The sequence below is a fragment of the Ambystoma mexicanum genome, chromosome 3q (assembly GCF_040938575.1).
Source record: "Ambystoma mexicanum isolate Mex_15411 chromosome 3q, UKY_AmexF1_1, whole genome shotgun sequence".
Lineage (NCBI taxonomy): Eukaryota > Metazoa > Chordata > Amphibia > Caudata > Ambystomatidae > Ambystoma > Ambystoma mexicanum.
This window is the reverse complement of record NC_090926.1, coordinates 354,060,758-354,076,214: the sequence shown is the minus strand read 5'-3', so window position 1 is coordinate 354,076,214 and position 15,457 is coordinate 354,060,758. Positions and strand designations below refer to the sequence as shown.

General features: G+C 45.3%; 1 protein-coding gene across 4 annotated transcripts in view; it reads left to right on the top strand.

Annotated features, from left to right (window-relative positions):
- Nucleotides 1-15,457, top strand: part of GRIA1 (glutamate ionotropic receptor AMPA type subunit 1) — a 774,249-nt gene that overhangs the window by 626,039 nt on the left and 132,753 nt on the right. The gene's annotated exons all lie outside the window — the stretch shown is intronic.

Sequence of the window (15,457 nt, the reverse complement as noted above, 5' to 3'; positions counted from 1 at the left end):
TTGCCGTCCGACCGTTTTTAGCAACCTCGAAACTTTAAGGGGTTCTGGGGTTCTTCAGCAGAGAGGCCGGTGTCTGGGCTGTCATCTCGCTGCTGGAATATGGGCCTCTGTTTGCTGGAGGTTCTAGTGAGTAACTGTAGCTTGAATTTCTGTACAGGTTCTCAATATAGAATCTTGCACCAGCACTACATTCGCCCTTAAAATAATGGTATCAGGTATCTACTGTGATAGAAATGCAGTTGGTGCTACACAAAATGGACACTCGTTCACACACTCACCTCCGCATTCAACATTATGAGTGCCCCTTCTTTGTGCTATAATTGACTGTTTATGCTTCATTTTGAATGTTAAGTCGTATGACATGATAGCTCAATATGGACTGCTACGAGGAAGGCTTTCATATAAAAATACACCATCAAGGAGTGTGTAGCCATGGACCTTACAGGTTTCCTTTCATTGTTTATTTTCCCAGTATGTGTTGCTTTTTGTATACACTTTGAGAACGTCTATGGCAGTCTTTTGATTTAGTTTAATAATGCCACTTGATGAGTGGTGTCGCCATCAATGTGGGGCATGCTACAGTTATAAGTGAGGTACTTCCGCAGAGCTCACATGACCAGTAGGCAGGGTCAGATTGGCCCCTCTGCCTTTCGGCCCATGGTTGGGCCGGATTCATCCCTGAGGAGTGGGGGCCAGTTTCTGGCCATGACTGGGCCGATTATTTAGTTTTCCTTTCAAAAAGCCTTTCATCCTTCTGAGGTCGATAAATGAGTACCAACATAGGTTTGGTGATATTGTATGCATATTTGTTCTATAAAAAAGAGCTTAAGCCTAAGTGCTATACAATAACATATTATCATTTGGCCTTGGACGTCTGCTTGGATTCACAGTAATTTAGTGTACTTAGGAACAATGCTATTTGATGCCACTTCCTTTTTTGTCAAGGGGTGAAAGGCCGTGTTTCATCGCTTCCTGGGGGGTCACTTTGGGGTGGGGGGTCAAATTACATCACTTCCGGTGATGTCATCAGAGGTCAAGTGTCGTGAGGCGAGGGGTGGGCCACATTTTTGAGACGATGGGTGGGCCATTTTTTTTGGGTGACCAGGCCTATTTCTTGTCCCAGTCCGACCCTGCCAGTAGGTCCCTGTACTGAAGTCACTTCAGGTGGTCCCTATTGAGATGCCTTCAGCATGGTCTAAATGCTGGATGGTGGAGGAGATACATGTGAAGACTGAAGTTCATGGACAGCCTTCTCTACACTGTGCTGGGCCAAGGGGTAAAACCAAGATTCTGTGTGGGGGATGCATTACCTCCATCATCGGTAGATCTCGGACACCTGTTAGTGTTACTGTGGTAGAGCAGATAAGGCCCACTAGGAAAAGTTATGTTTCATAAGAAGGATCAGCATTGCTCAGGAGTCTGCACTAAAGAGAGTGAAAGGTCAAGACAGATCTTAATGCAGAGCATATGCAGATGGCTGTGGAGGAGCCAGATGATTGAGGAGAGAATTTGAAGATGAGTTATTGAGTAACCTGGCAGAATAGTGAAGGTTACAGCAAAGTAGCACACTTAAAAAGTGATTGGTTCCTATTGTCCATAAAATGAGACTATACCACAGCAGATGAGGAAAGCGTTAGGTGAACGACTGGTGCCTTGTCATGGAGGAAATGGAAATCTCTAGTCATGTGGTGCCCATTTATCTATTTTAACTTATTGTGCATTTGTAAGGCGCTCATACATCAAGTAAATTGTGTTTCAAAGCACCCACAGAGCAACAGGGAGGGAACATGGGAGTGAAAATCAGAATATAACAATGAAAGATAAAGGCGGACCTACTAGGCCTTTTGAGCAATCAGAACGTGCAAGTGCAGAGAGTGAGAAGGGATGAGGGAGTGGGGGGGTGAGTGCTAGGTGTCCCAAGAGGGCAGTGCTAGGGAGTGAGCAGCAAGTAAGTGCCTAGGTGAGAGTGGTCAGCTGCCAATAAATAAGTGCAGGCCTGCGGTGGCAAAGGCCAGTGGGTGCCAAGGCAAGTGGTGGCAGCGCCCAGAGGCTGAAAGTGATTGGGTGTGGAAGGCCAGGGCCCAAGAGGACACAGAAGGGCCCTGGTCACCAATCTCAGCAACTGTGGGGTTTAGCAGAGAAGTGTGCAAGGGAAGAAGGAGCTGAAAAGGAAAGTCTTGAGGAGCTTCCGGAATTTTATGAGATCTGGCTAAAATGAAGAGGACGGATGAGGCTGTTCCATAGAAGGGAGCCTGCTGAGGAAAGAGATCGGCCACCGGCTCGCTGTTTAACGAAGCGCTTGACACACAAAGAATTGGTGCCGGGGGCCTGTAAAGATCTAGAGGGAGAGTATTTGGTGAGAGCCAGTTGTAGATAGCATGGTCCCCTGCCCCAGACAGCCTTATGGATGATGCAGAGTGATTTGAATTTGATCCTTGCAGCAACCGGAAGCCAGTGGAGAGTTTTAGGGCTGGAGAGATGCGGTTCCTGGGTTTAAAGCCCAGGATAAGTCTATCAGCCCTATTCTGGATTAGCCGGAGCTTGACTATTAGTGCCTGGGACATGTCGGCCAATGTGCACAGACCTTAGAGGATTTAAGGACTCCACATGAGTGGAACGGTTCCTCTTGCCTGATCTCAGCCACCTTGGGACATTCCTAAGTATGTGATCTACACTAAGCACACCAACACATTACATGAAGTAAGGGAGTCCCAGGTTTTCGTAGGATGCTGTCCAAGATTCCCCTCTTGCTTTATGACTGCGCTTGCGAAGAACCCAGTGCTTCATAAATAATTATGTCTGAGGAGGAATGGGTTAACTGTGCAGGAGCTGGTGTACCAGATTCCACAAGAAAGTCATGTATTTAGGACACCCTGAGTTAGGTGAGAATCGCACCATAACGAAACACCGCATTAAGAACAGCCGTGCTCTTTTTAGGCCCAAAGAATAATATTCCAATTTTGAGGACAGGTTTGCATATAGCATGAATCCGTTGCAAGATGTTAGTAAGGAGGGGACGCATCCGGGATGTAAGGCTGCATATGAAATGGCAAGAAGTATTTGTGCACCTTACCCACTTAGGAGGAGTTTGAGTCCAGAGCAAGGAATTGGGGTCACTTTTGCATCGTGTTCTCCTAGAGACAAAGAAGAATGACTTGGTGTTGGGAAGTAAGCCTTGCAAGGTTGCCATTTGATATTTAACATTGTGCGTGTGAGGCGTGAGACCTGTTCAGAGGTTTAGTCCAAGTGCTGCGAAGCATAGTGCAGCCTGGGACCACGCCTGGATGTCAAGATGGCTCCTTGGCCTGATATGGTGCCTTTGTCTCGGAATACACACGAGCAGTTGGTTGTCTGGAGTGCCTTTGAAAGGAGAAGGGAGAGTTAACATGATGATGATAGTGGGGGCGATGACGTAGCAGCTGCCATCTTTGAGTTGTTGTTAGCGAAGGTGAGTGGGTTGAGACAAGTGCTGGAAATGAAGTGTTGCGGGATGTCCAGGATACCCTCCATCTTGTGGATTTGAAGGTTTCCACGGATGCTATTAGTAATAAACAAAGGACTTTGAGTGAGTCTTTAGATGCCCAATCAGGCCACTTGGGCACAGGGTTTGAATGACCTTATGGTAAGCAGATCGAGGGGGCGGTCTGTGCTACATGCGATAGGATCAGAGTTTAGTTTGAACCCCCTTAATCACCATAGAGCTCCCGGACGTGCCCGGGAAACTAGGTCGTGATGCATCGTGCATCTTGGTGTTATCAGATTACTATTCGAAATGGATGTTAGTTCTGTCGGAGATGGAAAGAATTGTTACTTTTTGAAAGGTGTGTTCCTTAATGAGGGATTCCCATTAGAGAAAGTGGCCCATAATGTTGACCAATCACATTTTTCGGAAATGCCGACATTTAAAAATGGTGTGGTTCAAAGGATAGCTGGGCAGCACTGTGCTGTCTTTAGACAAATGGTCTGGTTAAACCTTTGAATCCCATTGTGTATCTGCAACCTTTGGCTCTCCAGATGTTTTCAACTCCAACTTCCATCAGCCCTTACCAGTTTAGTCAATGGTGGGGGATCAAGGGGATCAGAGTCCAAAACGTCTGGGGAGGCACAGGACTTGGAAGTATTGAATATGCTGAAACTAAAACATGCCTTGGAGGAAAGTACTTGGGCAAATGTGAGGGTGTATTGCATCACACATCATCCAATCCCATCCTTGTCGCCATTTGATAAAAGTGAGAACAACACAAATTGAGTCATGCATTAATAGTTGTGCTGCTTTATAAATAATACATGCAAATGCAGAAGAAACACAAAAAGCAACAGTTAGACTTTGTTAGTTAAAAACTAATTTCAAGTTTTAATGTATGTATTCTGGGAAAGTGTTAAAGGAACACAAATGGAATGTTCAGATACTTCTAGAAACTGGGCATAACGTGAAACACATTGGGCCTCATTATGAGATCAGCGGTAGCCGTGCCAGTAAATCCGCCCGGCTTCTGCTGCAATCATTTTGTTTCTGGTGTCCGGGAACGGGCAATTACCAGTGCAATACGGTCCCCCCAGCCTGGTAATTTTGACTCAGGAATTGTGCCGGTGCATCCGACATGGTCTGCTCCCAGGTGCCAGTCCGCCTGCCAGGTCAGACATGGCGGGCGAAAAGGCACCCACGAGCAGACCTCGTAGTTTGCCGGTTGGTAACGACGGTACCGGCAAGCTTACTAATACCAGGGCTGAAGTCAAGGGTACACACAGGCACTTTTTTTCAGAGGGTGGACTCAGTCACCCCCAGCTAAAATGAAAACATTGAATGTCCTATTTGAATTTATGATTTAAAGCCAACCTCTGGGATCGACCAGCATTCGTAAAGTTTGCAGGCGGGACACTTCACCACTGCACTATATAACCTGATGAAAAACAACAAACAACTAACGGTGAAATGTCGCATATCGGTACTGCAAGTTCCAAAGAAAACATTTGTATTGGTCCTTGGAGTTTATACCATGCACACCTTTTAACGTTTTCAGAAACACTATTAGAAAAAAATATCCTCTCTTGGTTTTATGTGGGTGTTGATTTTGTGGAAGGCAAATGCCATTCGTTCTGTGCAATTTGGGTGGTTATGCAAAGTCAATTTAGTGAAGTGTGCATATTTCACCTTGATATGCTAATTTTGGCAGCGTCACATCCCATTGCCTTTGTTCATGAGTCCCCCACTTTAATTTTTAGGACTTGATCCCTGACCGGTACCGTTGTTACTGTACCTGCAAACTCCTAATGAGGCCTTATTTACTAAAACATTCTGAGGTTTTGAACAAATACAACTGTGGCTGACAGTAACATTGCCTGGGATTCCTCAAAAGTTACATTTTGGAAATAGGTTTTGAGCGATAGGTTCAATGCATAAGTAAAGCCAGAACTCCCCACCCCACAGCGGACTCTCTATGGGTGTCTTACTTGCGCTGCTGTGGCTCCACTCCAGCTTGCCCCTACTGATGCTGACTCGTCGGTCGCCATTGTTGCCAGGAGGCCGGGACTTGACTACTGCTGTCCTGCGATGGTACATCTTGCGCGACTGAGGCTGCACTTCGCATATGATTGCAGCACCTCTGCATATGAGGCTGCATGTAGCATATTATGACTATACATGGCATGTTGGTCTGTAACTGGCATAAGATTTTAATAACTGCCCACGTGAGGCTGTGCTGGCATATGTAGGGCCTTCCTCTAGCCTCTGATGGTTCTCTTGTGTGTGGCCCTGACATACCATGACCATATTTTTATTTATTAAAGAGAGTGAAGTACAAGAGAGTGAAGTACTTCCTTCAGAGTCACTGTACAAAAGGCCATGTTGGTGGCAGCAGTAGCAAACCAATTGCTTGTACGTTGCTAACAGATATAGTGGATGATAAGGAAATTGGTTAATCGAGCGGGTTCCGATGGGTAACATTAAAAGGGGAATGCACAGACTGTTTTGGGGCGCACAATAGTAACACCCAGGGCATAACACCCAGGGTAACACCTCACCCAGGGCATATCAAGGCAGCACAAATGTTAGAGAATGTTTTGCAACTAAAATAGCCTTTTGTCAAGTAGTCCTATTTGGTATTTTATTAATTTTACACTTGTTGGAGTTTTCTTTTTTTGTGTGTGTTTGTGATAGCACTTAAGGCTCATAAGACATTATTTCGATAATGCTGTTTGAGCCAAACGTCATGTGATGACACATCAAGTGATGCCATTTCCTCTTCCCTGGCCATTAGGTGAATTGGCCTCCCTGGCTGGCCGCATTGTTTACCCCCTCTGATGAGAAAGAGCAAGGGGGCATTCGAGGAGCCTACTAAGGGGCGCTGGGCAATACAGATTCATGGCATGTCCTTGGAACAACAGCACAGTGGCATCGCCACACTGCCAGGCATACATAATTAATGTATGCCCTGCAGTGTGGCAATTCTAAATTGCCATGGAGAGGGAAAGCTTCCTATGTATGGTACAGCTGCCCTCCCCATAAAAGGTCTGTCATGATGTGGTTGCTCCCCAACACAAGGTCCCCTGAGCTAGATCATTATGCCCTTGTGGCATACTGGGCCTACACACTCCAGGTCCCCTGACCAGGAAGACAATGGGGGTCATTATATGTTTGCCAGACTGGATTTAACCTGCCAGTAATAATGTTTACCGGCACGTTTTCGGACCAGCAAACCTGATTCACCTCCAGCCCACAGCTGGAGGTAAGTCAGGCACCCCACTGGCAAAAAACCGCCAGTATTGCCATCACCGGTATTACGAGTGCCTGTAATACCTCCTTGGAATAGGGATTAACCTACCCTTACTGCCACTCAGAACCTGGTGGTAATTCTGCCAGACCGGTTGCCAGTAACGGTAATTCCTTTTGGTGGTATCTCACCAGATTTTCCGGCGGGATACCACCAAACTTATAATGGTGACTTAAATTGTTTCTATGATCCAAAGCAGATTGATTGTGTGGGGCAGCGGATTGAGAAGCTTCTGAATGTTTCAGTGACACCTCATAACTGCCCCCTTCCCTAGCAAATTCTCTCTGTTGATTTTGATAAAGACAAGAAGTTAATTCTTAAATAAATGTAAGTTAGCTTTTGTACTGGCCCACATTACCACTATAGCTCTTTGACCCTGCCAACGTTTGTCCAGAAAGGGGTCTATTGCGCCCCTGCTTGAGGTATCCAGACCACCCAAGAAGGCCACCGATCTTATCAGTCTCAGATTGGCCATAAAACCTAAACAGGACATTCACCCACGGCATGTAGGAGATGTCCTAGACTGTGACAGCTGAATATATTATTGTGTTGTTGTTTATTATTATTATTATTATTATTATTATTACTATTGTATTTATTGAGCGCGGACCTAGCTTCGAGAAGCAACAGAGCCCTTTACAGAGGTATACAACAAGACAGATACATAACAGAGCGGGTAGGATACAGTAGGGCACAGAGGAGGGGTACATCCGTACAGGGTGGTGGGGAGGAGTGGGGTGGACAGGGGGGGAGGGCGGCGTGATGGCCTAGGTGTTGAGGAGGAGAGACTCCTTGAAGAGCTGGATCTTGAGTTATTTTCTGAATTGTAGGAGCGCGGGGCGAGTCTGATGCTGACACGGAGGAGGTTCCATAGTGTTGGGGCGTAGGCAGAGAAGTTTAATGTCTAACTACCATGATTACAGCAAGCCTCTGATGTGTGCTATTGCCCTGAAATGTTAACCACCACTGCTTGCACTTTCTGCCCTCAATCCTTCTGCCAGGCAGTATCACCTTCAGGCCGCGCAGTCCTTTCCTTGTTGCTACATGTACACCTCAGGTGATTGATATCATTGGGGTCCAGCTGTCAGATGTTATGGAATGTGTGATCAGAGACTGTGCCATGTGACATTTGTGGTCCCAGGACCTGCTTTGTTGGGACAAGAGTGTGCGTTAGTCTGATTATTGTGGTCGTGGGATCGGCTTTGTTGTGAGATTTGTGATCTTAGGCTATGCTCTTTTTGTGTGTCATTCATGGTTGCATTGTTCTTAGCTGTACGATTTGTGATGTAGGAGTATGTTTTGTTGGTGTATGTCTGATCTTATGTTGTGCGTTGTCGTGTCATTCGTTGTCTTGGGTTGTGTGATTTTTGGGGGCATTTGTGATCTCTGACTGGTTTGCGACAACTTTTGTGGTCTTAGTATGTGCTTTGCTCGGATATCTGTGATCTTGATGTGCACTTTATTAACGCTGTGCTTTATAGTGACCCTTTTGTGGTTTTGTGATCTGCTTTGTTGTGACCTTTGTGAAGCAGGATGTGTTTGTGGCGTTTGTGTTTACAGCCGTGGCCTTGGTGTGACCCGAGGTTGTTCTGTTTTATGAAACATTTCATCTGTTCTGAGCTTTCTTGAAATATGCTTCACTGCGGCGGTCCTTCAGGAAATGTGCCCCCGCCCCCCGCCCCCGTGAAAAAGCCGTGTTTTCCGTTGTGTGCTCTGTGGAATTAATTCTTCAAAATGGGTGTGCTGTTGCAGTATGATTTTTTGCGCATGGAGCAGTATGACGCTGAGAGCAGTGCTGCACAAAAGAATACTGGTAGTGCTTGCTTGCGGTCTTTCTGCGCAGGGTGTGTTCTCTGCTCTGCACGCATTACTGTGGAGCAGTGCTTTGTTCTCATAAACGTGACCTGCACAGGAATAGTTTTGTGTATGCAGCTGCTCGTTAGTAGCCCTTTGTACTGAGCTGTGGGCTTTGGTTGTAGTGCTTTGTGGCGGATTAGAGATTTTCGATGAGACTTTTATAAACATTGGGCCAGATTCAGGGAAAAATCTGGAAGGAGGAAGCGGTTGGCTGGGGTAAAACGCTGGTCAAGTCCTCCTCCTATCGCGTAGTGGCCGCAGGCACCCTGATTCTCAGAGGGGCCTTGGTGAAGAAAGAAGGCACACCTGCAAGCGCAAGGATTATGCAGTCTGCACCGTCTGTTTTATCTAAGTCTTGTGTGCCTAGTTGGTGACTTTATGCGTATTCCCTGTTGCCCTGCAGCTACATGACGTCTGGAAAGACCCCTGTCTGCATTGCATGTTCCCCTTCTTCTCGCATACATCCAGGCAGCTCGGGGCAAGCACATCCAAGATAACATCCCCTAAAGACGTATTCCAGTGTAATCACAAACGCAGAGTTATGTGGGTGGACAAAACTGCATGCATTCGGTTTGGGATTTAAGAATCAGCAGACCCCAAAAATGTGTTAATGTTCAGAGGCGGTTGGTGAATTATGTTATAAGATGGCATGTTAATGTTGCCCATGAATTTGTGGGATCAACCAAGAACATTTTCCAAATAATGGCTTGGTAATAACTGGTGCATTATACAGCCCACCTTCTTTGAAAAATTAGGTAAAAAGCCACACAATTGTCAATTGGTTGTGTGGGATAACACATGAAAAAAACCACCAGATGCCAAGTCACCAACAATGTACAAGAGCAGTTCTCAATGCATTTTCACACTACCTTTTCTAAAAATATGTGCCAGTATAGAAACATTTTATTGCTGGCTGAGCACATACATGTCCATGCTGGCTGTACCAATAAATGCCATTATTTCCATATAAGAACATACTCATGTTTCCTTCCCCCCTAATGCCAGTAATGATACGATACAAAAACATGTCAATGCTGGCTCTGACAATACAGGCCAGGATCCCCATGTTTGAGCATACTGCTGTTGACCTTGCCAGTAAAACATGCCAATCCACTATAAGAAAACATGTACAGACTGGCTACACCAGTGCTGGAGAGTGTAGCCACATAAGAAGACTTGTCATGTTGGCTTTACCCCTAATGGCAGTAAAAAATACAATGCCACAGTAAGGGTAAGTAAGCATGTCTTAAATGACTGCACAAAGGTAAGGCACCATGGCCACTTAAGAACAATCATCATGTTACCTTTAACCTTGAGGGCAGTAAATAAATGTCATGCCAAAATAAGAAAGCATGTTCAGATTGGCTGTATCAAAAATAGTCCATGATAGCCACATAAGAAAACTCATGTTGGATTTTCCCTTGATGCCATTCAAAAAAACACACATCAGTAAGAAAACATGTCCATACTGGCTGCATCAATGTAGGCCAGTATGGTCAAGTGTGAATGCTCATCATATTGGCTTTGCCTATATTGTCAAAACAACATCCCATGCCACTGTAAGAAACAAATCCATGCTGACTGCCTCAATTCACTTCCCCATACCCCCACTAATAACACTCATAAAGTTGGTCAGTAAATGATGCGATGACAAAATGTCCATGCTGGCTGCCCCAACGTAGTACCCTCTTTCCCCCATCCCTAATATTCCCCCATTTAATAAAACTCATCAAATGGGCTTTGGTTATAGTGCCAGTAAAACATACCATGACAAAATGTCCAAGTCTCCCACACCAATGCCTCCCTAGCCTCACGCACACACACACACATTAATACCCATTTACATACACAGACATAGTCACATAAAGATTCTCTCTCATCACATTCACCCTGCAGTCTCAATCACACAAGCACACTTTCACACCATTCACATTGCACTCTCATTCCTGCACACATTTACATAGACACCTCTTGCATGCATGGATTCATACATACACTACCTCACACGCACGTATACCCACACATACAAACATGTTTTTTTTTGTTGTGCATGCACCATTCCTGTTTCAGACTCAACGCTGCCCGGGGAGGTGCAGGATTGCCTCCTATTCACATTTGGGCCTGCAGTTCCCCAGCCTGCTTGCACAATTCTTCATGCAAGCTCGGTAAGAAAAACCCCAGCATTGCATGGCCCATTAGGCATGCACACCGGGAGGCTGAAATTCTAAAGAGAAACAATGTTTCCCTGATTTTGGTGGCTCCTCCATAATGGATGGCATGTCGGCGTCCCATCGCCCATTATGCATGAGCCAACCCTCAGTAGTATTTCGAATTGCATTTGAACTTTGTACATGCAAGTGAAAACATCATTCAGGTATAGGGACATTGTGTATAGAGACAGTGGTTTGCCACCGAAAAACCATTTAATGAATTCCCTTTTGTATGTTTTTACGTACGAAAACATAGGCAAAAGGAGAAAGTAATTGATACCCAAAAGTGCCATTTAAACATTTAGCATTTTGAGTAGCTAACATTCGTCATTTTGAGTAGCTTTGGTCAGGGTCATACTTTCATATTTAGGGTGGAAGGCAAACCTTTAGGCATCGTTACTTTACCCAGGTTATGTCATGATAAATTACATTCCAGGAAGCAGAAGGAGGTACCACATGCATCATCCTGTGGGAGACACACTGTTGAGGACTTATTTTTTTATTTTTTTTTAATGTTGTTCCTATTTCCACCAAAAATCAAAGAAATGGTTGTGTGGTAGGTTTTCATTGAATCGGAACCACTGATTTTGCTGTCAGCAGCCTTCCATACAATAGTAGTGCAGCATGATTACCCATGGGCACCAAGAAAGGCAGCAACATCTGAGAATACACCTTTTCACTCAAGGGGAGAAACTAAAGACAACAAGTGACGAATACAGGGCATTGCATCAATCCTAAGAAGTGTCTTTGCCTTGGGAAGCCCTGCCTTCTATCGTATGCGAATCCGGCTTAGTCCTGGTATCAATATGAACAGTCCTGCCCGAACTGCCGAACCATGCGTGACAGGGGCTAACTCGAGATGTCTCTAAGCTCTGTTCTGTTTTATACAATCTGATGGCATCACCTGCTATTAGTTATTGTCTTATGAAGTCCTGTATCGTATTCTTAGTCATGAGTTGCATGGCTACAAAAAAAAACGAATCGTTCAGTCAGTTCAATCAACTAGTAAAATCTGCTTGTGGGTTTCTATTTAAGAAGATACATTCACTTTATTTCTGTGTAATTGAATACATTTTTGTGTTTGGAATTATCAGTAAGAGGAAAAGTGCACGTTTTCTGTGTGTAATAAAATGCAAAAACACAGGAACTCACAGATATTTGTAAGCAGCCCTCTCAAGAAATGTTGTACTACCACAGGTGGGAATTTTATTTTACGTGCTAATGGTCGCCTTTCCCGCCATTAAAGAACACCCATTATTCTGTTCTTTGTCTGCTGTGAGCAGAAATAAATCACAACCCAGACTAAACAAAGAATCGGAAAAAACCGATTATTCCGAATGTTAGGCATAGCGTAAGTGGCATTAGCACCCAGGGCGGGGGGAGGTGGGGCGCAGCCAATCGGGTTCCATGCATCACAGGTTGAAACCTATAATTTTAGCCTGCGTTCCACGAAAACTCAGGCTGCCTTCCGCTGTGGGCCACCATCTTGCTCCCACCCTCCCCTATTCTTTATTTGTAAAAAAATGCCAACCCCCCCACCCCATCCCTAGTTACCTGTTTGTGGTGGCAGCAGCAGCCCCACCCACGGCCCCAGCAGCTTCCCTTTTCCGGCCGCCATTGTCATACACAAGGGGTTCTGTATGGATCCCCACCTTCTACAACCAAGGTGGCCATTTTGGTTAAGTATTTTCATTCATTCAATGAGACGCATGCAGTGTCACGCTATATAACACACCCTATATAACAAACCCTATGGCATCACAATGGGTGATGTCAAGTGACATTTGATTGACACTGATGACATCATAGTTGTAACATTGCATGCAGTTTGTACCTGCGGGTATCACCAGAAGTGGCTTACAGAAAACAACCTGCATTAGTTTAAGATTAATAAAAGAACAAAATTTACTAAAGCAGACAAAAGACTGTTTTAACTCAGCTGCTGGTAGATATGCCATGGCTGGGGTAATGATATGATAGCTGTACTGCTGACAGAACCAATATAGGCCAGGAGGAATGCTTTATAATGCCAGTAAAGCCTTGTTTGGCCAGTTACTGTTGATGGTCTTGGGACAGTTATCCTCTCACATGCATGATATGTTGATTATATAGGAAATAGAGCCCCATATTCCCAAGTGCTGCAATAATATGCACTTATTATGCAGATTCCTGTTATAGCCTTACAAGACACGTATGGGCATAGTATAAGATATGCCCTCATAAATCCTGTTTTTTTAATCATATGCCAAGTGTGGCCTCAAAAACCCCAGTAATGCCACCCAAAGTTGGTGAATGCCTCATACACTTGGTATAGTCAACATATGTTAGGGATAGGCTTTCATGTCTAATTACTGGCATCATGTGATAAGCACTGTCAAATGTACATATTTTACCATCCAAATCAGCCAATGCCTAATATGCATGATGTAAGTCACTATTTACAGTGTCAGTCTCATATGAGTAATTGCTGCCAATGTATGCCCCGCACTGCCCTAAATGCCCAGTAATGCCATCCAATGCACTTGATTCATCATATACATGGTAAAGGTCCCTCTATGCAATGCGCAGCCTCACATATAATTGTTCTCATTGTATTCCAATCAGAGACTCAAATGCTTCAGTAATGCCATCCAAGGCAGTCAATGCCCTATATGTCTAGTATAGGTCACCATATGTAAGGTGAAGCCTCGCATGTGCAGTTGCTTCTATCATATTGCAATTGCAGCCTCAAATGATTCAGTAGTTCCATCCAAGGCCGTTACCCTGATGCCTCATATGCAGGTCTACGCCATTTCATCGACAGACTTCTTTTGGATGGGTTATTTTATGAAAATATTTCAACGAAAAACTCATTGAATGTTTTATTTTTTATTTTTAGGGGGTTCCTCCTCCAGCCCCCATCCCCTATTGTTTTTTCTCTATTCCCGACGCGCCACACCCCTTACATGCACTTTCCCACACCCCTAACCCCAATATTTTTGATAGTTTTTTCGTTGAAAACGTTTCCTAAAAACATCGAAAAAACGACTGTTGACGAAAGGACGTTGTACCCTCATATGCATGGTGGTGTCCATAATCACATGTGGAGTCCTATTTAGTCGCTAGTGCTCCTGCAGTTCTCCCTTACCTTGAAGAAAGTTCACGTATGGGCCCAAACTCCCAGCAAGCAGCCATGATTCCATCTTCCAGCTCTAGGGACGGTACCAGAGCCTGTGTAGCTCCATCTCCCAGCTCTAGGGACGGTACCAGAGCCTGTGTAGCTCCATCTCCCAGCTCTGGGAATGGTACCAGAACCTGTGTAACTCCATCTTCCAGCTCTGGGAATGGTACCAGAGCCTGTGTAGCCCCATCTCCCAGCTCTGGGGACGGTACCAGAGCCTGTGTAGCTCCATCTTCCAGCTCTGGAGATGGTACCCAAGCCTGTGTAGCTCCATCTTCCAGCTCTGGGATAGTACCAGAGCCTGTATAGCTCCATCTTCCAGCTCTGAGGATGGTACCAGAGCCTGTATAGCGCCATCCTCCAGCTCTGGGGATGGTACCAGAGCCTGTGTAGCTACATCTTCCAACTCTGGGGATGGTACCAGAGCCTGTACAGCTCCATCTCCCAGCTCGGGGGATGGTACCAGAGCCTGTGCAGCTCCATCTTCCAGCTCTGGGAATGGTACCAGAGCCTGTGTATCTCCATCTTCCAGCTCTGGGGATGGTACCAGAGCCTGTGTAGCTCCATCTTCCAGCTCTGGGGATGGTACCAGAGCCTGTGCAGCTCCATCTTCCAGCTCTGGGGATGGTACCAGAGCCTGTGTATCTCCATCTTCCAGCTCTGAGGATGGTACCAGAGCCTGTGCAGCTCCATCTTCCAGCTCTGGGGATGGTACCCGAACCTGTGTAGCTCCATCTTCCAGCTCTGGGATGGTACCAGAGCCAGTATAGCTCCATCTTCCAGCTCTGAGGATGGTACCAGAGCCTGTATAGCTCCATCCTCCAGCTCTGGGGATGGTACCAGAGCCTGTATAGCTCCATCTTCCAGCTCTGGGGTTGGTACCAGAGCTTGTGCCTTTTCTTCTTTTCATCCATCCTATCTGCTTCTTCCTGCAAGTACCTTCCTGCAATAGCTTGCTGATAAGGTGCGAGTTTGTTCTTTCCTAAGACGCCTAAGAACCAATTGGAAGATGGTGATGGGCTGCGGGGGGACACAAGGTGAGAACTACTGTATCAGGTATACCAGAAGAAGTACTAGGAGTCACAAAGGAGTCACTTGGCGTATGAGCTTCTATCGTAGTGACTAGCCAAAATGACAACCCTGCAGACAGGTGGTTGCAATTCAGCTGAACTCTGGAGGCCAGCTGTTAATACTCATTTGTTCATCCTGTTACTGTCAAAATCCATTGTTGGAGCACAGGGGTTTGTAAGTGATGCGATACCCCTCCCTGGAGTTAGTGTTATTGTGCTTTGAATTCAGAAAAATAATGAGCAGTTGTTGATTCCCGAGAGTATGTTCAAATAGGTATAAACAGTCCCTATAATAACATCCTACTCTACTGACAGGGATATCAATATGTATAATACAATAAAGAGTAAGATAACACGTCTTGTTTTACTTACATCCAACCCCCTTTACAC